This window comes from Ambystoma mexicanum, chromosome 7p (assembly GCF_040938575.1).
Source record: "Ambystoma mexicanum isolate Mex_15411 chromosome 7p, UKY_AmexF1_1, whole genome shotgun sequence".
In the NCBI taxonomy this organism is placed as follows: domain Eukaryota; kingdom Metazoa; phylum Chordata; class Amphibia; order Caudata; family Ambystomatidae; genus Ambystoma; species Ambystoma mexicanum.
The window spans coordinates 408,162,104-408,187,909 of record NC_090939.1 but is presented as its reverse complement, the minus strand read 5'-3'; positions in this window follow the sequence as shown (position 1 = coordinate 408,187,909).

Here is a 25,806-nt window from a genome sequence, read left to right as displayed (position 1 = left end):
CTACTGGTTGTCTAGTGAGTCTTGCCAAACTGCACAGAAAAGGGAATTATTTATTTTTTGTATTTTGCAGTTTTTCTTCTCATGACGTGCCCAGAGTGATTTGCTGTGAAGTTTTGAAACTTTTGAAAAATCTTTTTTTGCAAATGAAACCTAATTAAGTATCCAAAATGTAAGCAGTAGCTGCAGATACTGGAGAAAGAACTACGTCAAGAAGAACCTTTGGCAGCTGAATTGGCAAAAGAGACTCTTGAGGGCAGTCACAATTCTGCAGCAGGAAGTCAAAATATCCTTGGTGAGCCAATTATTCAAAATGATATGACCTTGGTTTGGAAGAAGTCGAAAATGCAATGCAACAAATGAAAGCTGCAGATGGAAATTATAATGAAATAGTTAGTCAACTTAATATAGAGCAAAATGTTTATAATAAAATCAAAGATAGGTTCTTACATGGTTTACAGCATAACACGCATGAATGCTCTTATGTCCAATACAAACCTCTATTGATGTATGTTAGTGGACAAGCAGGAACAGGTAAATCGTGTTGAATTCATGCAATAAGAGCTATGATCCAAAAGGTAATTGATTTCTCTTTTTCATGTATTATAGCTGCTCCAACATGTTTAGCAGCATTCAATGTAGGAAGTGTTCTTGGGTGGATGTCCATGAGAGTCTCAACCACGTTTTGCTCACTGTGCTTTTCACAGAGGAGAAATGTGCATAGGCATATCAGTCTTTGTCCCACCTGAAGGTAGTCCAGCACCGGAATGCAAGGCAAATCTCCTCTGAACAAGAGTACCAACAGCATCCCCAGACACATGTTTCAGCCTAGTCTGGCCTCATCAGTGAGGTGGATCTGTGTCTCTCTGAGCACAGTGAGCAAGGGGTCCACATCTGGATTACCCTGGTAACTTAGGGTGAAAACTCAAAGTAGCCACAAATGTGCATAAAGAGGTCTGGGAGTCCCTCTAAGACTGCTTTCACATTTTCCTCAAGAACACCTATATAAATCTTTTTAAGGATTTCTGCTTACTCTAAGTCTCCAGATTGCCTCATATTAATGGCAAGTTCCTGGAATTCAAAACAATTCCAAAGGTAAAAATGACATATACTTACTAAACTTTGTTGAGCATCCTTAGATTGCAGCATTAGAAAAACTGGTTGACTTTTTACAGGAGTTAGTTGTAACAAGTCACCAAAAACAAGTACATGTTTACCTCCAAACAAAATGTTGTAGTCAGTCTTCAAAACCTCTTGCATTCGCAAATAAATGAAAGCTAGCATCAACTTAGACACCATACTTACTTCATCTACAATCAAGGTATTTAATTTTCTAAGTACTTTTCCTATTTCTTGTGCGGAACTTGATACAAGTGTCTGATATTCTAGTTTGTTGTCATGCTCCACTGGTGACATTAAGAGGCAATGTAAAGTCACACCTCCTACATTAAATGCTGCTAAACCTGTTGGAGCAGTTACAATACATGACAAAGAGGAATCTCTTACATTCTGTATCATATCTCTTATTGCATTATATAAAAAAATATTTACCTGTACCTGCTTGTCTACTAACATACAACAAAACAGGTTTGTATTGCACACAAAAGCATTCACGCTTATCATACAGTAAATCATGTAAGAATCTATCTTTAATTTTATGATGAACTTCTTGTGGCTGGCTCTATATTAAGTTTACTTCCAATTCCATCACAATTCACACCTGGAACTTTGCTTTGTTCCATTGCAATGTCTATTTCCTCCATAGCAAGCTCAACATCATTTTGAATAATTGGCTCACCAAGAAAATGTTTACTTCCTGCAGAAGATTCTTGACAGTCCTCAGCAGTCTCTTTTGCCAATTTAGCTGCCCAAAGTCCTTCTTGACATAGTTATTTCTCCAGTAAGTCCAAATACTGGTTTGCAAAGGTAGCGGGCACCCCTCTCTCGATAGAACAAGGCTTGATCACCTGTTCAGTGGTTATTAACCACTTGAGAGTTCGTAGCCACTGCTTTTTCTCACTGTGCCTTTCACAGATGGGAAATATCCATTTGCATATCAGTCTTTGTCCTGCCCTGGGGCAGTCCAGCACCGAAATGCAATGGCAATTCCAACCTGAACGAGAGTACCACCAGCAACCCCATACACGTGTTTCACCCTTGTTGGGGATCATCAGTGAGGTGAAACTGATGCCTCTCTAAGCACAGATAGAGGGAGACCACGTCTGGTTGCCCCCAGGAGACCTAGGGTTACCAATCCCAGGTTTCTTGAAATTTGGTTTGCAAAGGTAGCGGGCGCCCCTCTCTCGATAGAACAAGGCTTGATCACCTGTTCAGTGGTTATTAACCACTTGAGAGTTCGCAGCCACTGCTTTTTCTCACTGTGCCTTTCACAGATGGGAAATATCCATTTGCATATCAGTCTTTGTCCTGCCCAGGGCCAGTCCAGCACCGAAATGCAATGGCAATTCCAACCTGAACGAGAGTACCACCAGCAACCCCATACACGTGTTTCACCCATGTTGGGGATCATCAGTGAGGTGAAACTGATGCCTCTCTAAGCACAGTAAGAGGGAGACCATGTCTGGTTGCCCCCAGGAGACCTAGGGTTACCAATCCCAGGTTCCTTGAAATTTGGTTTGCAAAGGTAGCGGATGCCCCTCTCTCAATAGAACAAGGCTTGATAACTTGTTCAGTGGTTATTAACCACTTGAGAGTTCGCAGCCACTGCTTTTTCTCACTGTGCCTTTCACAGATGGGAAATATCCATTTGCATATCAGTCTTTGTCCTGCCCAGGGGCAGTCCAGCACCGAAATGCAATGGCAATTCCAACCTGAACGAGAGTACCACCAGCAACCCCATACACGTGTTTCACCCATGTTGGGGATCATCAGTGAGGTGAAACTGATGCCTCTCTAAGCACAGTAAGAGGGAGACCACGTCTGGTTGCCCCCAGGAGACCTAGGGTTACCAATCCCAGGTTCCTTGAAATTTGGTTTGCAAAGGTAGCGGGCGCCCCTCTCTCGATAGAACAAGGCTTGATAACCTGTTCAGTGGTTATTAACCACTTGAGAGTTCGCAGCCACTGCTTTTTCTCACTGTGCCTTTTACAGATGGGAAATATTCATTTGCATATCAGTCTTTGTCCTGTCCAGGGGCAGTCCAGCACCGAAATGCAATGGCAATTCCAACCTGAAAGAGAGTACCACCAGCAACCCCATACACATGTTTCACCCTTGTTGGGGATCATCATTGAGGTGAAACTGATGCCTCCCTAAGCACAGTAAGAGGGAGACCACATCTAAGTCCAAATACTGCTAACATTTTGGATGTTTAATGAAGCATTTTTTAGCAGAAAATTATTTTTCAAAAGTTTCAAAACTTCCAAGTAAATCACTCTCTGCACAACATGGAAAGAACAACTGCAAAATACAAAAATATAATATTTCCTTTTTCTCTGCACTTTGGCAAGATAGTTTCATGTGGTTAATGGAACTTGCCTTTTCATGTATCACTAGACAACCACTACATCCATGTACTTCAAACCGTCCTCTGTCAATGTTTGCTTACATTTTTCGATATGAGTAGCATTTCGCAACTTCATATAAACAAAGATCCTCCAACAATTGGGATCGATTTGTATAATATGTATCAATCAAGTTGTTTTTCAAAATCTCTGTACTGTCTGGTTCTGATTCAGCTAACTTCTCAATTTCAGTGAAAGGCTTGAATACCTGATTTTAGCTGGCCCAAGAGTTAGCCAAACTACATTAATGCTACTTCCATACAGAGGCAAACCAGTTAGCCTATCTGCATCTTCATAGCTACCACACTCTCTTTGTGAAAGCATCTTCAAACCAAAGCTTACACGTTTCTTACTGAGACTTTGATCTGATGATAAATCTGCCCATACTTCAGCTGCATTGCTCTTTTCTGCTTTTGTCATGCCTGCTGTAACATAACGAGAAACATCTGTTGAATTATCAGCAATAAACTGCACATCAGTATTTGCATTCGGTAGCTGAGCAATGATAGTAATGCTCATACGAGAAGCATAAACACCACATATGCTGAAGTAGACACCTCAGAGGGCAGCCAGCATAGCAGTTCAATCCATCGATAAAAACAGCCAGGAAAAGGAATCCATTTTTCAGCATGGTCTGATTAGCAAGTGTATATTAAATAAGAACTCTTTAGGATGGTTAAAACATCTATGCCCATCGTACGCACCCATGATCTACATTAACAAATACAGTATAAAGATGTTTTGTTTGTGCAACATATTTGCCCCAACCACACTCTTACTCCTCCAAGCACCCATTTAGTATCTCCTCTTTAGCCATCCTCAACAAGAAGCAAACACAATTAACTACTTCACCTGATTCCACCCATCTCAGCATAATAGCACAGTAGCCTAATGCACTATCCTTCCTTTGCCGTACAAACTAATAACTGCAACTGATAGTCAACAACAAGATATTGGCATGTATGTCCTCCTTTCACTGTCCATCCCCACTGTACGAAAGCTTTAATGGACATATGCCCTAACCAGCCCCAGAAAACGTTCTTAACAAATCTCATCAATAATACTGTTTCCCCCACCCACTATGCAACCCCATCAATTTGACATTTTTTACACCACATTACCCATGTCTTACTTACCATAACAAATCGACATCCACACACATTCAGAAAAAAAGGGTGTGATATGGCAAAATCCAGTACATGACATAAGAGAGAAAACACGATTTATAAAAAAAAATAACAGGATGTAAATAACCTGACAAAACAGATGCTGGAAAATCAGCCATTTGTTCTACCTGCAATGCCAAATATATAACATTAAACCACCAAAATAAACTCCACCACTAAAGTGGAAGGCATGCAACTGGCCATTGACTTTGCCAACTAATATGTCTGCACTTGAAACCATACATTTTTCAATGATACATCTAAATGAAATGTGAGCTAATCTTATAACTATCCATTTCTTACACCCATTTCTTATGTAACATAACAATTCTTAATGAAGCATACACATAATACAAACAATATATACATACACCATTCATGACAAAGATATCAAGAGAAAAAAGCTGCAAAATAATGCGCAAACATTGAGTTAATCCACCCGGCTCACATTTTCACACCTAACAACCCTCTGCTTAAGGGCTGTAGGTCAACTCCAGATAGACAGCATTCCCTCTACTGCTACTCACATAACTGTGCTCCTAACATCCATTTAATCAGTTATTTTTATTCATCCTCATCCAATAACATGTAAAGTCAAATGTGTCACCTGTCTCTATCTATCATTGGGCCAATAGCCAGACCCACTATCCATCATTTCACCTAAAAACGAATCATTACTACTACTAATCAACAAGATGCATCACCATGTGTGTCCTCCCTTCACTGCCTATCCCCACTACACTAAACGTCAATGGCCATGTCAACTAAGCAAACCCAGAAAACCATGCTAGCAAATCTCATCCATACTACTGTTTCGCCCAACCCACTATGTAAATCCATTAATTTTACATGTTTCTATGTCAGTGCATTGCAAAACAACATATTGCATTAAATAACATCACACCCATATAGATTCCTGCACTCCGAAAGCACATTTAAAATCAAATAGGATAAATGCCAAATATGATTGTTCATTATTACTTCTAAATTGCTACCAACAATTACATGACAGTGACACTCCTGCAGTATAAAAAAGTCCCATATACTATGAAGCCCTACCCACTTTGCCACCATAACTTCACCTTCTTCACTTCATAATTTCACACTTCCACAATTCTAACACAGTAGAAAATTATCAATATAGGGTCATACAAAAACAGCTTAATGACCAACTACAAAGCTCGCACACAGCCACAATAGTTGTCAAGTGTAGAGTTATACTGCTTGGTTCACACTAGGATTTCTTACGCACCCTCATTCTTATCACATCTTCCAATGTCACTGAGAAACAAAGTTTATTGGCAAATATATGTTCTGGCAAACAGAAGCATAGCATACCGTGTGTGTTCAATCAAATGGCAATGTGGTTAATATTCCCCCCTGCACACCCCTCAATCCCCCCTAATATGCAATATAAAGAGATAGAAAGAGAGAGAACAGGTTTCAGGAATGCAGAATTCAAGCAAATAGTATCAATCCCAATTTCCCCAATTTCCCCCCAGCAAACAACAGAGAAAAGCAGAATTGATTGCAAAATGGTTTTAAAGTTAGCTTTGAATGAATGGGTAAAACACTGAAAATGGTTTTAATTCACTGAAATTGTTGAAATACTAATGGGAGCCACTGTGTATGGGTTCAGACAAACATTAGCAATGATATGAGAGTAATAAGCAAGTTGAGAACTTAATTTTGAGGCCGGGTGCAATGAACAGCTCTTTTACACGTTATAGATTTTAGCCAAACAAAACATTTGCGGCAAACCTTTCTGTGCGCGGGAATCGCAATTGCAGAAAAACTATAAGGAGTTGAGATATTGGGTTCTTTAGAAATCTTAGGATGTTAGCTTCAAGTAGACTCTTACATTTCATTTCTAGCATGAAAATTGAAGAAGTTATGGATATTTATGTGGAGGTCGTTTTTTTCAGAAAGAGGCAAAATGTAAGATGCGCTTTTAAAAGTACAAACAAGTTTTCTTTACACTAGGGATGGACTATGAAGAAACAAACTACACAACAGCACAACCACCAGACCAGGACGTCACCGATCAGGTTTTTGCCCGCTGAGACACTTGCCTTCTTCAGATGAATATATCAGCGCAAAGATGATTTTAACATTATTATGACAGATGGACTATAGTATAAGAGAGAGAGAGTCCAGGCAAGACAAAAATGATTTCTAACAATACAGTTCTGGATAGAAGATAGATTTTATTTGGATAGGGATGACTATGGACAGTACATAGGCTAGAGACAATCCTATACTATGGATACTCACTACCAATGTTTTGAATGGAACTATCAGGGATTCTGGTCAGGGATAGTTTCTGGGACAGACTGCTGGGCACACCGGACTGGTCTGGTTCAGCGATCAGCAAGGCGCTCTGGACACCGCATGGCAGGACTGGACAGCAAGGCGCTCTGGTCTACACAGCACAGCATGACTGGACTGGATCTGCAATGGCTCTCTGGTCTGCACAGCACAGCACCAGATTGGGATTTAATCTGCCCTTCTGGTTATGAAGATAATTCTTTGGTAGACAATCAGTTACAGCACAGCCTGGCTGCTTCTTGGGTTTCCCTTTTAAGTTGAGGGATGGGTTTTGGAAGTTAGGCCCAGCTGAAAGTGGTTCAGCAATGCTCTGAGCCTTTCTGCTTGCAAAGTTTCTGTAGTCTGGAACAAGGAGTATGGATGGATCTCCTTCAAAGTGCTTCGCCAAAGTCGGGATGGTGGGTGGATCAGTCTCCTTTTCTAGGTCCTCAGCTGTCTCTATGTGTTTCATAAAGGGGTGGGTATGATGAATTATCCTAGGCTCACCCCCTAGGTAGTCTATTGGCTAATGTCTGCTCTCTCCCTTGATTGGAGGAGAAAACAGTGTGTCACCATGATGATGTAGTTTATGAGGCAAAACATCCTCCCCTTTGCCTTTTGCACATAAAATCTATTTTTGATATAATACATCTTTACAGGTGTACAATCTGTATACAAATAGCATACATAGATTGCATATTATGTGGAGCAAACCCTCTTCCAATCCTCATTGCGGTGGGATCTTGTGTCTGGATTGGACACATTTTCACACTTTTTGTCCAGGACACAATGTCTAATTTGTAAACAATTTCATACATATGTGCGCATTGTATATGGGCATATTCGTATGAAGTTTCATGCTTCTGACATGAATACAGTTGCTACAAAACCAGAATTTTCACTTCGCCTTCTCAGAACATTGCACAGAGTTCTGGGTCCTTTTAAAATGTGCACAAAAAAATCACATTAACAATGCTATTACTTTTATAATTTGTACAAATTCGCACAGTTCTTTATTAGTCTTTTTCAAAAATATGCTTTCTGTGCTTTGTGAATCCACAAATGGTTGTCTGTCTCCGCCTCCTTGGTTTTGCAGCTTCAGCAGCAATCTCCGCGCTCTTCCTCTGGCAGAGGCCACTGTTGACACTTTACAATCTGCATATCCTTTCAGCCAAGGAAGGTTCATTGTCTCTCCCAGGAGCAGCCCCAGTGCCCCTCCCCTCTTATTCAACACCTGAATGTGACTTCCTGGTCCAGAGAGCAGAAAGGAGGTGCCTTGCCCAGTGGGGGAAGTTGCTTTGTAGTTTTGCTTGAATCAGGCTTACTTTAAAAGTCACTTTGTTAAATTTGTCTTTGTTGAAAATAAAACTTGCAATTTTTAAACAAGCAACTAGAACTCTAATTCCAGTCTCTAAACCATGGGGATTAAATAGTTGCAACCTATATTACTTTTGATAACAGTTCACTTAATGTATGGACATTTGATTTCAATTGCACAAGTTTAAGCTTCTGATGCAACTAATGACAGCTGTCATACAGGCGGCCACTGGTACTACGCCCATATTTTGACAGATTTTCACAGGTAAGCACACTTTTTACTGTGGATATTTTGATGATAGATTCTGCATTTCCTGACATTGTGTGTTCATAATGATTCCATAAATGAAGCGGCGGGTAACACCCAGCAAGGATATTGGATGTTTTTTGGTGTTTTGGACCAGTATTTTGTATTTTCAGCAACCAAGAAAAGGGATTTAAGACCAATTTCTGGGTTTCTTGCAATGAAACGCTGCCTTTCATGCAGTTTCCATTTTTCCTTGGTGAGCAGCCCAGTGGCATGTTTCAGCAGTGTGGTCTCCTTTTCACCACTGACAACAGGCAAAGTAGATTTGGCAGCCATCTTTTCCGGTTTCAACGCGCAATTTTCATAGGTTTTGGCACGCATAAGGCTTTTGCAGCCATTTTTGATGATTCTTGCACCATCAGCACACAGGGATGTCGCAGGGCAGAGCCTAGGGGGGTAAAACATCCCACACATCAGGAGAACGATACATACTGTAACCCATTTTATATAACATATATTATCCCCAAAAATCACAGATGTCAAAGGAATCAGCAAAAAGACAGGTTGCTCAGAGATAGGACCCGGAGTAATAGTCAAAGGTCATGAAACAGTGTAGGAACCGGCCGAACAACAATATTCACAGTGTTTATTATTTCATATGAATATGGAACATGCAGAAATTCAGAAAATATTAGTGTGGAGCATTATTTCTGTTTTTACTAGAGAGGACACATTTGTCCAACTAACAGAGCTTTCCAACATAATGGGGAGAGGAATAAAGTAAATGTAGCAGTGCAATGATGTGGCTGGGCGATCAGCTGTCCTTTTCTATTAAAATTTAAACAAGTAGGAGGTGGAGGAAAGGGCTGTAGAAGGGATTGGGAAAGGATCAGGCTGTCAGTTCTGCTGGCTAGTTTGGAAACCTGGACATGCTCCTTACAATAAGTAAACTGAACATTGTTAAAATGGCAAACTCTGTGTTGGTCCTTTCCCTTGAGAGGTTGCAGCTGTTGATTCTGCAGAGCCAAAAAATGCTGTGCTTCTCCACCCACAAGTACATGTTTTTATTGCCATGTACACTCTTTTTGTGAAGTCCCATGACAAATGTGGAAAGAGTGGCTTGTTATGCTGTTTCAGCTCCATGGGGTATCCTGGAGTATGTATACGGTTTGAAAAGTTTTGACAATTGGTTCAGTTGAATATTTTAGGGCAGATTACTAAAATTGGGTCAGGAAGTTTGTCATTAAATTATTTCATGCTTTCCCTTGAGGATTCCTGTAAGTGCCAGATACATTTTTGTCATAGTAAAACAAAGATGTCTGGGGGAATATTAGCTTGAAGCAAGTGATTTTAAAAGGTCAGATTGAATAAATCTATTTTCCTGGCGGTCCTCTTTGAACATAATGGTATCGTCTTGCTTTTTTCTAAAAACATTGGACAATGTTAAACAGATCTGTGGTGCTCCATGCGTAAGGGTGGTCAATATTTTGTTCCAGTTTGACCTGAAAAGCTGAAGAGTTAGCTCAAGGTAAGGTATTGGGGAATTTGTAGAAAATCGACAATGCCCTTGAATCAGGAAAGGTGCACATTTGTTTTGCAGTTAACCATATTTCACGTAATGAATCACAGGCTGAGAGAGAACCAGTGCCAGAGCTTGTTGTCATTTTTACAGGGGTAGACTGACCATATGTTGGAGGTCTACTCAGGGAAGAATCTGGACTTTGAAACTCAAGTTGTTTGTTAGATAAGGCTGATGAGTGATGCCTTTGGTTGTAGCTGATCAGATGGTTGATCGGGTAGTGGGTTCAATGTGGCTGGATTGTAAGAGTACTTCATAGAGTCGGCTAGAGGTTCTTTTCATTTCTCAGGTCAATCCAATATGCTCTGAAGTGATTTCATTCCATCAGAGGATATTGAAGGATCCCCTAGGCATCATTGAGAGCTCTAGGTGTAGATATGTTGTTGTCATTCTGGAGCTTCAGTATACCAATCAAAATACATGTCCCATACATTCCGATGGATTTTTGCACCACAGGATTCCAAATCTCCCCATAAATTAACTATTTAGCACATTTGCAAGTGCAGTAAGTGTAGTTGTTCCCTGTTGGGTCCCGGTCTCTGTTGCTGCACAGACCTGTGGCAGTGAACACTTTGTGACTCTCCTTTTAAAGCTTCCAGTGACAAATGGAGCTCAAGAGGAGTAGCAAGTGCGGCAGGTGCATCTGTTGCACATTGGATTGAGGTTTCCGCTTCTGCCTGGATCGCTGGTTGTGAACACTTTCTGATTTTCCATTGAAAGTTACCAGCGCTGTGTGGAGCACCAGCACAGTAGCACATGTGGAAAGTACAGTTGTTGCAGGTTGGATCATGGTTTCTTTTGCTGGCCAGACTGCTGGCCAAAACCACTTCCTGGCTCTCATTTGAATGGTACCAATGCCACGGAGTGCAGCAAGTGCAGTTGGAGTTGCTGCAGATTTCCAGCTGCAGAGTGTCTAGACTTGAGGATGTAAGTGCCCTACAAGGTTCTACATATATTTAGGTACTTATACATAGGTCTTACAGTGCAAGTATGTCTTCTGATGCTCACCAGCACTACAACCTTAGGAGTGTCCCCAGTGGGGAGGGAACTAGAGTCTCTATAACAGATAACCTCTACCTTGCAAAAACTCAGAGTAATCCCACATATGTTCATAAGAATAGCTGTAATAGCGAGGGAATGACCAATAAACATATCACTGAATATTTCCCAGAAACATCCTTAATACAGCCGACAGCACACTGAAGGACGTGTGTGTCAGAAACTGAAATTGTAGATAATAATGAAGGGTCGGAAGAAGTGCTATTAGCCCACAACAAAGGAGTTGATATGATTAACAAAGAGAGGGCTCCGGAGGAAATTGAAAATGAATGTATACACCTCAGTTGAAAATGCCAAAACAAGGTGCAATTCTCCATCATAATTCATATATGAACTCCTCTATGGCCTCAAGCATGACGTCAACTGGTAAATAAGCCATCGGTGTTCCAATCTGGAATAATAGCACTACTGAGAATTGAACAATAAAGACAGTTAAAGAAAATATTTAATGTTAATTGTCAATGGACATGGCTAAAATTGCTGGTACCCATGTAATCCTCCAATCGCTGGTTCAGCTTACAATACTCTGAAATAAGAAATCAACCAGCACACCCAGCTCCTACATAATATCTCCAAAATTGTGATGAGTAATAACAGAGTCAAAGTATCTTGTCAATGCATAGCAAAGGAAGTGTCTCCCCATTAAAGATCCAGATATAGATGAAAGTTCCCAAGACCTGGACGAATGAGAAATGGATGATGGGGAGACAGAATAATGTAAACTCATACAATCTGTACTGCACAAATTGATAACTTTTTAAACTCCTTAGATGATCGTAGTTCTCTAACCAATCCCAGAGATCTTTATTTGTTTACCCAATGCCCTTTGTGCCTCTTCTGAATAACACCCATCCCTAGATTGCCAGCCTATTTCATGGAACAGTTTAGCCATCTGACCAATGGTTGTACATGAAGAGTTCTCCCTCGCCATTTCCTGGTGGACAGCTGTTAGTAATCCATTGCTTATGTCTCGAGTCATTTTTAGACATAATGAGGCCCGCTTCTTCAACACTAAGGCCTTTAAAGAAATCAGGCCAAGCTCTAACCTTATTATGGCCATTGGAATACTAGTGGTAGGCCAAGAATACAATGCCAGAATCTCCCTTCAATCACCTGTAGCCACTTTAGGTCCATCTCAAGAAGGGCTTCCAGCCCGTATGTTATGGCTGCAGAGAAGGCTTGTACGTATAGTTGGCAAGTGCCCCATAGAGTAAAACCGCCCTGCTTGACAGTAAACGTATAGAACAGGGCAGTCAGTTGTGCTGCTCCAATGGTACGCGTCTGTTTACAAGCCACATAATCGCCAGTGACTTCAAAGTCAATGCCCAGGTATCGAAGAGGAACGTAGGAGATGATCACTGTGCCTACCGTAAGCTGCACACGAGATACTTTCTTATTTCTATATTTTATGACCTTTGTTTTTCCCAAATTGATACTAAGGCCATTCACATCTGCATACTCCCAGAGGGCTGCTGCCGATCTACGTATCCCACTAATGGTGTAATCAAATATCACCAAATCGTCCGCGTACGCTAATACATGTTTTTTTTCCAATTTTAGGGGTGCAGTTATTTACAGCAGATATTGCTTCTGGGATGTCGTAAACATATAAGTTGTAAATTAGAGGCGTTGTGATACAGCCTTCTTTTACTCTCCTATTTTGGGGAACTTTAGCTGTAGTATGGCCTTCTTGGTTTTACATCAATTTTACTGAATTATCTTGATGTAGTAGTCTGAGATAATATAACAGAACTTTTTTGGCAGCCCATTAGTTTCAATTTCCGCCACAGGCGACTTCTAGGGATAGAATCGAAAGCCGCTGTGAAGTCTATATATAAGGCATAAAGTGGGGCAGCCCCCCCTTTCTTCACTCTAGATCGTAGCAGGTCCATAACCATGATGTCATGGGAGGTGGAATATCCCTGTCTAAACCCACTTTGAAATTTGGACAGTATACCGGAACCCTCCGCCCATAGTTGTAACTCTTTTAACAAAAGTGAGGCAAATATATTCCCCATGGCATCTAACATTGACAGCAACCTATAGTTGCTTGGGTCAAGTCTGTTTCCCTTTTTAAACACGGGGACAGGGTATTTTACCTGTTTTTAGAATATTCTCAAATAATATACCCAGCAGACTAGCCCAAAACTCATGGTACAATTTTATAACAAAGTTGCCCAATCCATTAGGGCCCGGTGCTCGTGAAGATTTTATCTCTTTGATCTTGTTCAATATGATTTCATGTTATAATACAATAGGTGCCACTGGTGGGGGACTACCCAGTGCTGTTGGTTTCTCATTATCTGACTCTACATTCCGATTTTCCAGGAATTTTGTCCACACCCTAGCTTCAATGGGTTAGCTAGTGCCCCATTCTTGACACCTTGAGCCTCACCCAAAAGGGACCAGATGTTACGGGTCTTTCCTTCACATATGGTCTTTACCAATCTTTGCCAGGAAAGAACCTTATCCGTCCTTTACAAAAGCCCAAATGCAAGCCCCACAATCTAATGCAAATATGATAACTTAATACCTAGCAAAAGACCCTATGGAGGTAGGAGCTGATGAATTAGATACTAATGAGTGGAACATGGGTCGTCTCTCCAATTTCTTAGTTGAAGTCGATCTATTTGAATCAGTCTTATCTGCGGAGTGAGAGAATGAACCAAATGGTGAAAGTAAACCATTAAGATATGAGACTACTAAGAAGGGGCAACACAATCTGCCTATGACCTATAATGAGGATAAACAGCATATGGCAGCACAAATGATTGGGACACATGTGGAGAAATTACTACAGTTGAACACATTAGAGGACACATCTAAACCAATTCAATTGCTTATAGGTTTAGAACAAATATGTTGTGAATAAGATCACATTGTGTTAAATAGGTTTGCTCTTTGAGGTCTTTTTAATCTCATTCTGACACATCAAGTATTGACCTCAAAAGACACCTATTTAGTAGAATTTGTGGAAGCAATCGAGAAAAGCTATTAGTTGCTCAGTTTAAGTCCCAAGTTGTTTACAACCTTGTCATGCAGGAAATTGAGACATCCCTGTTTTATGGTATAGCTGTATTGACCTAAACACAGTATCAGACACCAAAAGGAGCAAGGAAAGTCCTTACCAACAAACTAGAGTATACAAATATGGTGATAAAAAGGATCTGAATCAACAAGAGCCCATATGATGTACTCTTTGGAGGGCAGGATTGCAATATGTATGAATAACCCCAAAGCAAAAAGACACAATTAACGATTGGACATAGTTATCTGCAGTGCTTGACACATGAGGACATAACACAATGAATTCTCTGTTGTATGATGGAATGCAAGAGGACCTAATAGTTTCTTGAATGGGACTTCCAGAATTCTAAATCGTCATGTGTTTTCTGCAAGAAACATGGCTTACTTCCACTCCAATAGATGTTTATTCGCCGCTAATAACAAATGTGGGAATAGCCCCTAAGGGATGGCCCATTGGAGGCTTCATCATTGGTCTTCATAAATGACTCAGATGAGCTTAAGAACTTAATTTGGACTTGTATACCATCCTAGCTGCTATCCTAAGTTGAGGCAAGTTGCAGATGCTGTTAATCAACATATATTGGAACCCGCATGGACTAATATTGATGACTTGGTATCAAAGATTGGCTTGCTTCTATCTGATTGGTTCATTACTACAGGTTCTGACCATGTAGTTCTTGTAGGTGACCTACATTATTATAGACTTTCCTCTTCGCATCTGTGTTCTCTCTTCCACTACCTTGCTGATCTCCGGTCTAACAATGCATGGGTTACCTGGCTACCCTCTGAACCATGTGCCCAAGTCTCTTCCCTCCCAGATGCACACCTGCACTGCCTCCTGGCAACCCCTCACTTTGGGCTGTATCTGCAACCCTGTAACCCCCCTACCTGGATGTAACCGATTAATTGTTTCGGCCCTTAACCCTGCACTGCCACCTGCTGCCTGCACTTCTTGTTTTTCAATGTTTGATCCCATGTCTTCCACTTGCTCCCCCCCACCCTTCCACTTTTCCCCTTCCCTCTCCCATGCACTTGCACAATCTTAATGTCACTGGGCCTAGTAAGATCGTTCTTGTCCCACCTTGTATCCTCCCTGCCTCGTCGCACTTTGAAACACTTGTGTATAGATGCTCTATAAATAAAATATCATATCCAATAATACTCTTTTGATCTGCATAACAGAAAGAGGAATTATCTGGGCAACCATAATAAATGATTGGAACCTGGTTAGAATGAATAGCAATGTGAAAGGGGATACCCCATCTAGACCCAGCTCGGGAAGGGGAGAAGGTGTCAAAAATGTAGCAAATTGAGCTAAGAAACTAACTATAGTTGACACAACTAGAAGTGATCACAAATATATTTTGATAATAATAGATCTCTGCCTAAAAGGTTCAATTTAAAGGCCCTCCGTGGTGGACTTGGTTGTCAATAATCAAGGGTCTAAAGTTTATCCCTTTGAAGAAAAACATCACAGCAAGACTTCATAAGCGGTTACAACAGCATACACTCAAGAGCCTGGCAAATACTCCTCATTATTTAGTATTATAATTGATTATCTGAATCGTTCTGCTGACAAGTCTCAATCAGCCATTGATACAAAATCTTTCCTAAGAACACACGTGTATGGCAGCCAGATGGCAGAGGCCAACCAAGCATGCTCTTAGAAATTAGATAAGAAAGCTAAATAATAGTTACACTATCCATGACAATTGACGGACCGCCAAGATTAAAAGGATAAAACAGAGATATGAAAATTGGTTAAAGCAACATAAAGCGTGAATGAAATTAAGAGATGGAGTATGAATGAAAAAAAACTCCCACTGAAAGTCTTGAATTCTGGGAATTGATTAACCATCTTGAAAATACCCAGAGTAAATACAGACTAATCTAGTGGAGTAGGTGATCTGGGTGTACTTTTATAAAAAATAAGTTCACAAATGATTCAGTGGCAATTATAGAGCTTGGTCTCTATAATTATGCAGCTTTTCCCAACCAGCCTGGTAGATTCTGAAAGACAGATATTGTGGAAAACAATTCAGCAACTCAATAGTTTGCATATTTGCATATGCCCCATATTAAGAAAACAATTCAATTTTGTTTTGACCTTACATATCTTTTATTGTCAAAATATTTTTGATTTCAACCATAGAAATAACTAAAACACCTTATTAAACTCTAAACATTCAAGAACATTTTGCTGATTAAATTATGGTAACAGACTAACAATTTCCATAAATAAGAGTTTTTGAGTGTCCCTCCTTTAGTCAAAATTCTACCAGGTAACAGCGCAGTGCACCTTCTCATTGATGACTTATTTCGCCTTATTGTGCCTCCATTTTGTTAAAAACACTATCCATGTGACATTATGCCAGCATACAATATGTATATTCTATCTAACACTCTACGTTTCTGTTCATTAGTCATAATCAATTTGGAACCTTCATAAGGAGTTGCATACTTGTTATGATATGATAGTATGTGGCATTTTTAACGCGCCTGTACACAAGTGTTTCTAGGCACGACAAGACAAGGAGCGGGAAACAAAGGAAGACAAAAAAACGATTTTACTAGGCTTTGTGTCATTCAGATTGTGCAAGTGTGGGGAAGAGGGATGGGGAGAAATGCCAGGGGTAGGGGAAGAGGAAGTGCAGTTAACTCACAAGTGCAGCCAGCGGGTGGCTCATAAATGCAGAGAGAAGGGACCGTAGGGTTGCAAATACAGACGCTTAAGTGCTGGGTGGACCAGAGACAGTTCAAGGCAACTGGGCATGTAGGTGCCTGGGCCCGAATTCAGAGGATGATCAGGTGACCAGTGCATGGAGCAGTCAGGTGCATCAGCAGGGGAGAGGAAGAGAGAAAGCAGAATTGAAAAGGAAGGTCTTGAGTTGCTTCCGGAACCAGAGGGAGTTCTGCTCAAGTTTGAGAGAAGCAGGGAGGCCCCTGCCAAGGAGATAGATCTGCCCCCAACACTCTGCTTGGAGAAGTGTCTGACTCTTACAGAGTTGGAGGTCGATGATCGGAGAGCTCAAGACGGAAGATGTTTTGGAAGAGAAAGTTGGAGGTAGAGAGGTCGCAGGCCCCAGAAAGCCTTGTGGACAATGCAGAGGGTCTTCAAGTTGACCCTTGCAGCCACAGGGAGCCAGTGAAGAGATTTCACAGTGGGAGCAATACAATCTCTGGGCTTGAGGCGAAGGACAAGTCTTGCAGTCCTGTTCTGGATAAGTATAAAGGTAGAAGAAGAGAGGCATGAAGATTTAGAAAGAGGCTTTGCAATAGTCCAGCTTAGAGAGGACCAGAGCTCTGGAGACAGTGAGCTTCTGTGGGAAAGTTCCCTTTGGAATTAAACCCACCCATGACTGATCCTCAACCAAGTGAACACAACGGTATTTAAAACAAAACATATTCTTGTTCTTCCATTGTCTTTTCTTTATATGAACCAATTGTAACCCCTGTCTCAATGAAGGAACCTGCAAATGACATATCAAAGCTCTATTAACCCACCTGAATTTTAATCAAATGTTGTCAGGGAGTACCGTAAAGAAATGCATACCTTATGCATTAATCCTTCATGCTTAACGTTCTGCCAGATTCCCTCTACATGATATGTGAGAAAAGGTAAGACCGGTCTGAAAAATGTATTTTCAAATGGGGTTCTTTTAGTCACATGCTCTAAGTGTAAAACAAAGGTGTCCTCACCCACAAACCAGGAGTAAAAAGAAACCATGTGTTAGAGTGTCTGTTACCTGAGGTTTTTTTTTCTTATTAATCACAGAGGTTTCTCAAAAGCTGTACTCCGGTGCACATCCATATGAAAAATTCAACCATCTGTTGCAAAGTGGGAAAAAAATGTCAATGAACCACTGACATCAGCCTTTATATCACAAGGAAAATACTAACATGGTCTGTCCACTACAAAATTTCCAAGGAAGGTGGCCCATACTCAGTAAAATGCAAACTGAAGCCATCTGTAAGTCCTGGGTGTTCTTGTGTGGTCTTAGTAGCTAAACCCAATCAGTCTAGGAGTTTTTGCCTTGACTTCAGGAAACTGAACTCAATTTCACTGTTTGACAATTATCCAATGCCGAGAATGGATAAACTCATTGAAAAGTTGGCCTCTGTTAGTACATATTGACTACATAGAAATCTGACAAAGGGTTATTGGCAAGTAACCTTTAAATACTGCCGACCAAGAAAGAAACAGCATTTTGAACATCACGGGCCTGTTTCAGTTCAAGGTACTGCCCTATGGTCTTCATGGAGCTCCAGCCACATTCCAACAGTTGATGGACCGAATATTCAAGCCCTATTCAGCTTTCTGTGGAGCATACCTAGAAGACATTGTGGTTCATTGTGGTTCATAGTAACATTTGACCAGTAGATCTTTTCCATCTATATGAGGTCACCCAGGAACTGAGATGAAAATGTCATCTTGTCCAATCCACTGTAAAATATCTTGGCTTCTTTGTTATGTTATGTTATGTTATGTTACTTGGCATTTATATAGCGCCTTATGTATCATTGGTATGATCTGAAAGCACTGGTAGGTTGAACGCCCTCGGGAACCGTAGTTCAAGTCAGTAGAGAGAGAGAGAGTCATAAGGTGCGTGGGTGCACCGGATATGTGTGCATCCGGTGTGGCAGTTGTATGATAGCTGCTTCTTACCGGTAGATGTGGTGGTTGGGAGGTCAGGTATATGTGTTCATTCTGGAGGGTTGACACCCAGACTGATTTATGGCTGTGCTAGGCCTGAGGAGACACTTAAGTTAGCGGTGTGTGCTCAGCTAGCTGTGTTTAATTAGGATGATGAAGAGTATGTGGCAGGTGTTAGCATGAGAACAGCTACACCGAATGTGTCATAGTATCGCTGTGTTCTAGTTGAGTGGTGGTGTATAGGAGAGAGTAAACATGGTAGTGTGATATGGTGGTTATCAATAAGGCGCTTGAGATCGAGCACTCCATCTGTACCATCTATTCTATCCGTTTTATTTATTCTGTCTGTTCATTCCACTTCTCTGTTCATCCATTTCGTCTGTTCCATCCATTTAATCTACTAGTCCTTCCATCCATTCCATCCACTCAACCCTTCATCCACATGATCTACTCCATCCATTCCATAGACCCATTTCATCCTTCCCATCCATTTAATGTGTTCCATCTTTCCTATTCATTCGTTCCGCTCCGTGTGTTCAACCCACTCAATCCGTTCCATCCACTCTATCCATTCCATCCACTCCATCTGTTCCATCCACTACATCTGTTCCATCCACTCAATTTGTTTCATCAACTCCATCTGGTCTGTCTACTGTATCCGTTTAATCCACTGTATCCGTTCTATCCAATCAATTCGTTCCATCTGTTCCATTTGTTAAAACGACTTATTCTTTCCATCCGTTCAATCTGCTCATTCATCTCATCCGTTCAATCTACTCATCCATTCTATCTATTCCATCCCTACCATCTATTCCATCTGTTCCTTCCACTCTCTTTGTTCCATCCACTCATCCGTTTCATCCACTCCATTCATTCCATCCACTCCATCGGTTCCATCCACTCCTTCCATGCCATCCACTCCTTCCTTTCCATCCACTCCGTTGGTTCCATCCACTCCATCTGTTCCAACTAGTCCATCCGTTCCATCCACTCCACCCGTTCCATCCTCTCCACATGTTCCAGCCACTATATCTGTTCCATCCAATCCATCCACTCCATCCATTCCATCCACTCCATCCGTTCCATCTACTTTATCTGTTACATCCACTCTATGTGTTTCATTCATTCCATCCGTTTTATCTATTGCATCTGTTCTATCTACTGCGTCCATTCCATCCATTTCATCCGTTCCATCCACTTCATCCATTCTATCCACTTCATCCATTTCTTCCATTCCCATCTGTTCCATCTGTTCCGACTTCCATTCATCCCATCTATTCCTTTTGTTCCATCTATACCGTCCTTTCAATTAATTCCAACCAGTGCATCCACTCCGTTCCATCTGTTTTGTCTGTTCCATTCACTCTGTCAGTTCCATCTGTTCCTACCAGTGCATCCACTCCAGCTAGCACTCCATTCCTTCCACTCCAGCAAGTACGTCCACTCCGTTCCATCTGTTTCATCTGCTCCATCCGCTCCGTCTGCTCCATCCACTCCATCCGTTCATCCTGAGAAGTAGATTCAGACCAGCCAGCTATCCCTTCCATCCGTTCCATCCATTTCATTCACTCTATCCATTCCATTCACTCAATCTGTTCCATCCGCTCTATCCATTCCATCCATTCCATTTGTTCTATCTCCTCCATCTGTTCCATCTACTCCCTCCACTCATTTTATTTACCCTTTCCATCCATTTCATTCCTTTATCCACTTTATCCATCCACTCCATCCTTTCCACACGTTCAATCTACTTTTCCGTTTTGTCTACTTCATCTGTTCTTTATATTTCATCCGTTTGTTACATTTCATCCGTTCTTTACATTTCATCCGTTCCTTACATTTCATTTGTTCAGGATACTTCTTCTATTCCCCCTCTTCTTCCATTCCCTCCAGTTCTTCTGTTCCATCCATTTATATTTTATCTGTTCGCTAAATTTCATCTGTTCCTTACATTTCAACTGTTCAGGATACTTTTTGTATTCCCCCAATTCTTCTGTTCCATCCAATTCTTCCGTTCCATCCAATTCTTTCGTTCAAACACTTCATTCCCGTTCCATCCACTTCTTCCGTTCCATCCACTTCATCCGTTCCATTCACTTCATCCGTTTCATCCACTTCATCCGTTTTATCCACTTAATTTGTTCTACTCAGTTTATCCGTTTTATTTACACTGGCCATTTTTGTTTTCTGTTAGTTCGATTGGGTCTCTAGGCTGGATTGTTCTCTTTGAATCAACAATCTTGGGTTTCTGTTTATTGTGGTAGTTTATTCTGTTGGTGCTAAGAGTCGATATTTAAGGGAAGAGCCACATTTTCAGTAATTTGCGGAAAGACATGAGGTCTTCAGTGAGTCAAATGTGTGGTGGAAGTGAGTTCCATAGATTGGGGGCTAAGGCTGAGAATGATGATCCACCTAACCTGACTGAGTTAGTGTTTGGTATCACTAGGAGGCGGGCAGAGCTTGATCTTAGAGTGCGCGGTGGATGGTAGGGTTTTAGCTTGTCCTGAAGGTATTGAAGTCCGGTTTTATGCATTGCTCGGTGGGAGATGCATAAGGTTTTGAAGGTCACCCTTCATCCAACCGGGAGCCAGTGGAGAGTTTTGAGAGCTGGGGAGGTGTGATCTCTTGGGCCAAGTGCTAGTAGCAGTTTGGCTGCAGCATTTTGTGCGCTTTGTACTTTAGTCAGGTGGTATGCTTGGACTCCGAGGTAGAGGGAGTTAGCATAGTCCAGTCTAGACATTACAGTTGATTGGACTGCAGCGAGTCTGTTGGGAAAGGAGAGGCATGGAAAAAAGCACCTAATAATTTTGAGGTGGTAGTGGCAGAACTTAGAGCCATTGTTGACTTGGTGCGAGAGGGTTAGGTCAGAGTCGAGATTGCATCCAAGGTTTTTTACTGAGGTTGAGGTTGTTGGGGGATTGCCCGTGGATGATGGCCAGGTTAGAGGGTGCGGAAGAAGTTCGGTGTTGCCACACATCATGATTTCAGTTTTGGTAAGGTTTAAAAGGAAGTGGTTTGTGGTCATCCTGTGATCAATGTCAAGGAGGCAGGAAGCGAGGTTGGGCTGGCAGCTGGGCTTTGAGTTAAGGAATTTTAGGATTAGTTGGGTGTTGTCGGTGTAGTTGTAGCACAGGATATTGTGCGAGCGGCTTATTTGTGGGAGGGTGGACATATAGAGGTTGAACAGGAGGGCTGATATGTACTCTCCTTGTGGAACTCCGGTATTGACCTGTCGAGCGGCGGAAACAAAGGAGGAGAGGAGGGTTATTTGGTTCCTATTTTTGAGGAAGGATGCTATCCACTTGAGAGCGTTTCCACGGATTCCTAGGGAGTGGAGGTGAACGAGGAGGATTGAGTGGTTGATTGTGTCAAAGGCGGCGGATAGGTCAAGAAGGATTGGTGCAGCGCATCCTGCAGAGTCTGCAGTGTTTTTAAGGTCATCCCAGATTGAGGTCAGTGTGGTTTCGGTTTCCGTGTCGGGGTCTGAAACCTAATTGAGCAGGGTCTAGGAGATTGCTGGCTTCGACAAAAGCATTTAGTTTGGAGTAAGCGCTTCGATCGATGAGTTTAGCAAGGAACCTGGTGTTTGAGATGGGGCGTAGTTTTCAGGGTCGAGAGGGCCGAGGGAAGGTTTTTTTAGAAGGCGCTTGACATGAGCAGATTTTAACGCGTCAGGAAACATTCCAGAAGAGAGGGAGGCGTGTATGATGGTTCTCACATATTCTCCTGCACAGGTAGATGCAAATATTCCTTTGAGGGTTCAGGCTGGGCAGGGGTCTAGCCGGGTGGTTTCGAGTGGAGAGAAGTTTGAGAAATTGGTCAGTTGATATTGGTGTGAACGAGTCGAAGTTCGGGTGGGTAGCAGTTGCAGGCGGTGGGTAGGCACCTAGGGTGGGTAGATTGTGTAGTGGGTGCAAGAGGGCCAGTTTGTTGATTAGGGAATGTGTACTTTCAAGAGCAGTGGTGTAGAAATGGAGAGAGAGTTGCAGTGACTGAGAAGGGGTTGATTGGGTGGTGGTACATGATGGTTTGGTGAATTAAAAGATGATATTGTGGAGTTCCTTGCTGGGGTTTTTACAGTTGAGGATTCGAGAGTTGTAATGGGCTTTTTTTGCTTTCCGGATTTCGGCTTTGTAGTGGCTATGGTGCCGGGCCAAGGTGGACCTGCTCCGGGTGGTTTTATCTTCCTAACATTTGCGTTCGAGGGATTTATATAGTTGTTTTGCAGTCTTCAGTTCTGGTGTAAACCATCTTGGAAAAGGGCCATGGCAAGCGGATGATTGGCAAGTGGGGGTGACCGGGATTAATGAGGTATTGAGATATGAGTCAAAGGCGTCGCTGGTTAAGTGTTCATTACATGGGGCGGTAGGGGGAGGAGACTGAAGGACCGCGTTGGCAATGTCGGGAAGGATTATTTGTTTCTTCCAGCATTTGCGTAGATTTGGAGGTTCTGGTTCGGGTACGGGGAGGGGGGCGGGTGAGCGAATGTTGAAAGGGACAATGAAGTGATCGGACCAGATGATAGGTATGGGGGCGTTTAGATGTATCTGGTGGTGGGAGCTGAACATGGCATCAAGTGTGTGTCCTTTATAGCGAGTTGGCCGTTTATGCGGGTACGGAGGTTAATTGAGTTTAGGTAGTCGACCAGAGAGTGGGTCATAGGGTTGGTGGGGATGTCAAGCAGATATTGAAGTCTCCTAGAAAAGTGAGTGTGGGATAGTTTAATTGGATGGTGACTATCGAATCACAGAGGTTGCTTGAGAATTGTCTGTCATAGCCAGGAGGTCTGTAGATGATTAGGAAGCTGTGGGAGAACGTTGGGAGGAGGGATAGTTTGACGAGAAGCGATTCGCAGGAAGGGATGGTTGTCTGGCTGTCGATGATTGAGGCGGAGAAGTGTGACTTGACCGCGATTACTACTCCTCCTCCTCTAGAGGGTTGATTGAGTGGGATGAAGCAGTACTCTGGGGGGAAGGCTTCATTGGCGATAGGGGCAAAGTCGTCAGAGAACCAGGCTTCCGTGATAAATATTAGGTCTGGTTTGGGTGATGTGATGAGGTCAAAGATGCTGTGTCTGTTTCTTGCTATAGATCAGGCATTAAAAAGGATGGATCTTACTTCGGTACAGGAGGATGATGTGGAGGTTGCAGAGATGGAGTTTGGGAGGAGTTGGGGAGTGGGTCGTAGGGTTGGTTGGGGTGGGTGGTGGGGGTGAGGGGAGAGAGTGGAAACTGAGGGTTGAGGGGAGAGAGTGGAAACTGGGGGATGAGACAAGGGGGGTGGTCGATGGTCGATGGGAAGAGTAGGTGGGAGGTTGAGGTGGTGGGTTTGGGGGGGTGGGATTGGACGGATGTGTGAGGTTGGTTGTATTTGGATCAAGGGACTCGAAGGTGAGGTGTAGGGGTTTAGGAGTTCCAGTTGTGTTTGGTGAGAATTCAAGGGAGAGGGGTTTAAGGCAGGGTGAGGAAGGGGGAGGGTGGTGATGGTCGAGATTGGGAGATTGAGGTGGAGGGTTGAGACAGGAGTGGCGAGGAGTAATGAGAGATTGAGGGAGACCAGGTTCATTTTCTTTTAGGATTTTTGTTGCAGTTGGTGTGTGAGAGAGGGCAGGGGGATCGGAGGGTGAAAGGGATGTGGCTACTGTTCTTGCCAGGGCAAGACGTGCAGTTTTTAGAGAGCGGAAGGAGTAGGGTCAGAGGAGGATGTTTGGGGGAGTTGATGAGAGGAAGGGGAAGGGGATGGTGGCGGGGCTGGGTGGGCCATTAGTTGGAGGGGCCGGGGGTGTGGGAAGGATTATAGTGGGTGGGTGGGTGTATGGCATGGGAGGAACATGGGTCTTAGGATGGTTGGCTCGCCATCAGGCTCCTCTGGCTTGTTGTTTGGATAGGGGTTGGGGTGGGGGCATGGTGGAGGGCGGGCTGGATTGGGATGGGACAGTTCTTCTGGCTTGAGGGTTGGACACCGAGCTGGCTGAGAATGTGGTGGCGCGAGGTCTGGTTTGGGATGGGTTGGTTCTTCTGTCTTGGGACTTGGCTAGGGAGTGGGTTGAGGATGTGGTGGCGGGAGGGATGGTTTGGGGAGGATGGAAAGAAAGTAGGGTGAGGGGGAAGGGTAGCGGGCACAAGTGGGTCTCTTTCGGTGGACCTTGGTGGGCCGGGTGGACTCATGGCGTGGCTAAGTTTGAACTATGCTACAGTTGGCATAAAATGGTTTTGTTCACACTTTCCAAGTTCAACTATACCACAGGATGTTATTATTTACACTTTCTAAGTTTACCTACACCACAGCTAGGACTACTTTCTAAGTTCAACTGAACCACAGGAAGATATTATTCACACTTTCTAAGTTTACCTATACCACAGTTAGGTGCACTTTCTAATTCGGATGTAGCACAGGATGATATTATTTACACTTTCTAAGTTCAATTGTGCCACAGGAAGATATTATTCACAATTTCAAAGATCAACTATACCACAGGATGATATTATTCACTCTTTCTAAGTTCAACTATGCCATAGGGTGATATTATTCACAGATTCTAAGTTCAACTATACCACAGGATGGTATTATTCACACTTTCTAAGTTCAACTATGCCACAGGGTGAGTGTATTCACACTTTCTAAGTTCAACTATACCACAGGATGATATTATTCACACCTTCTAAATTCAACTATACCATAGGGTGAGATTATTAACAGTTTCCAAGTTCAACTATACCACACAATTATATTATTCACACTTTCTAAGTTCAGTTATACCACAGCTGGGGCCACTTTCTAAGTTCAACTATACCACATAATGATATTATTCAGACCTTCTAAGTTCAACTATACCAAGGGGTGAGATTATTCACACTTTCTAAATTCAACTATACCACAGGATGATATGATTCACACCTTCTAAGTTCAACTATACCACAGGATGATAT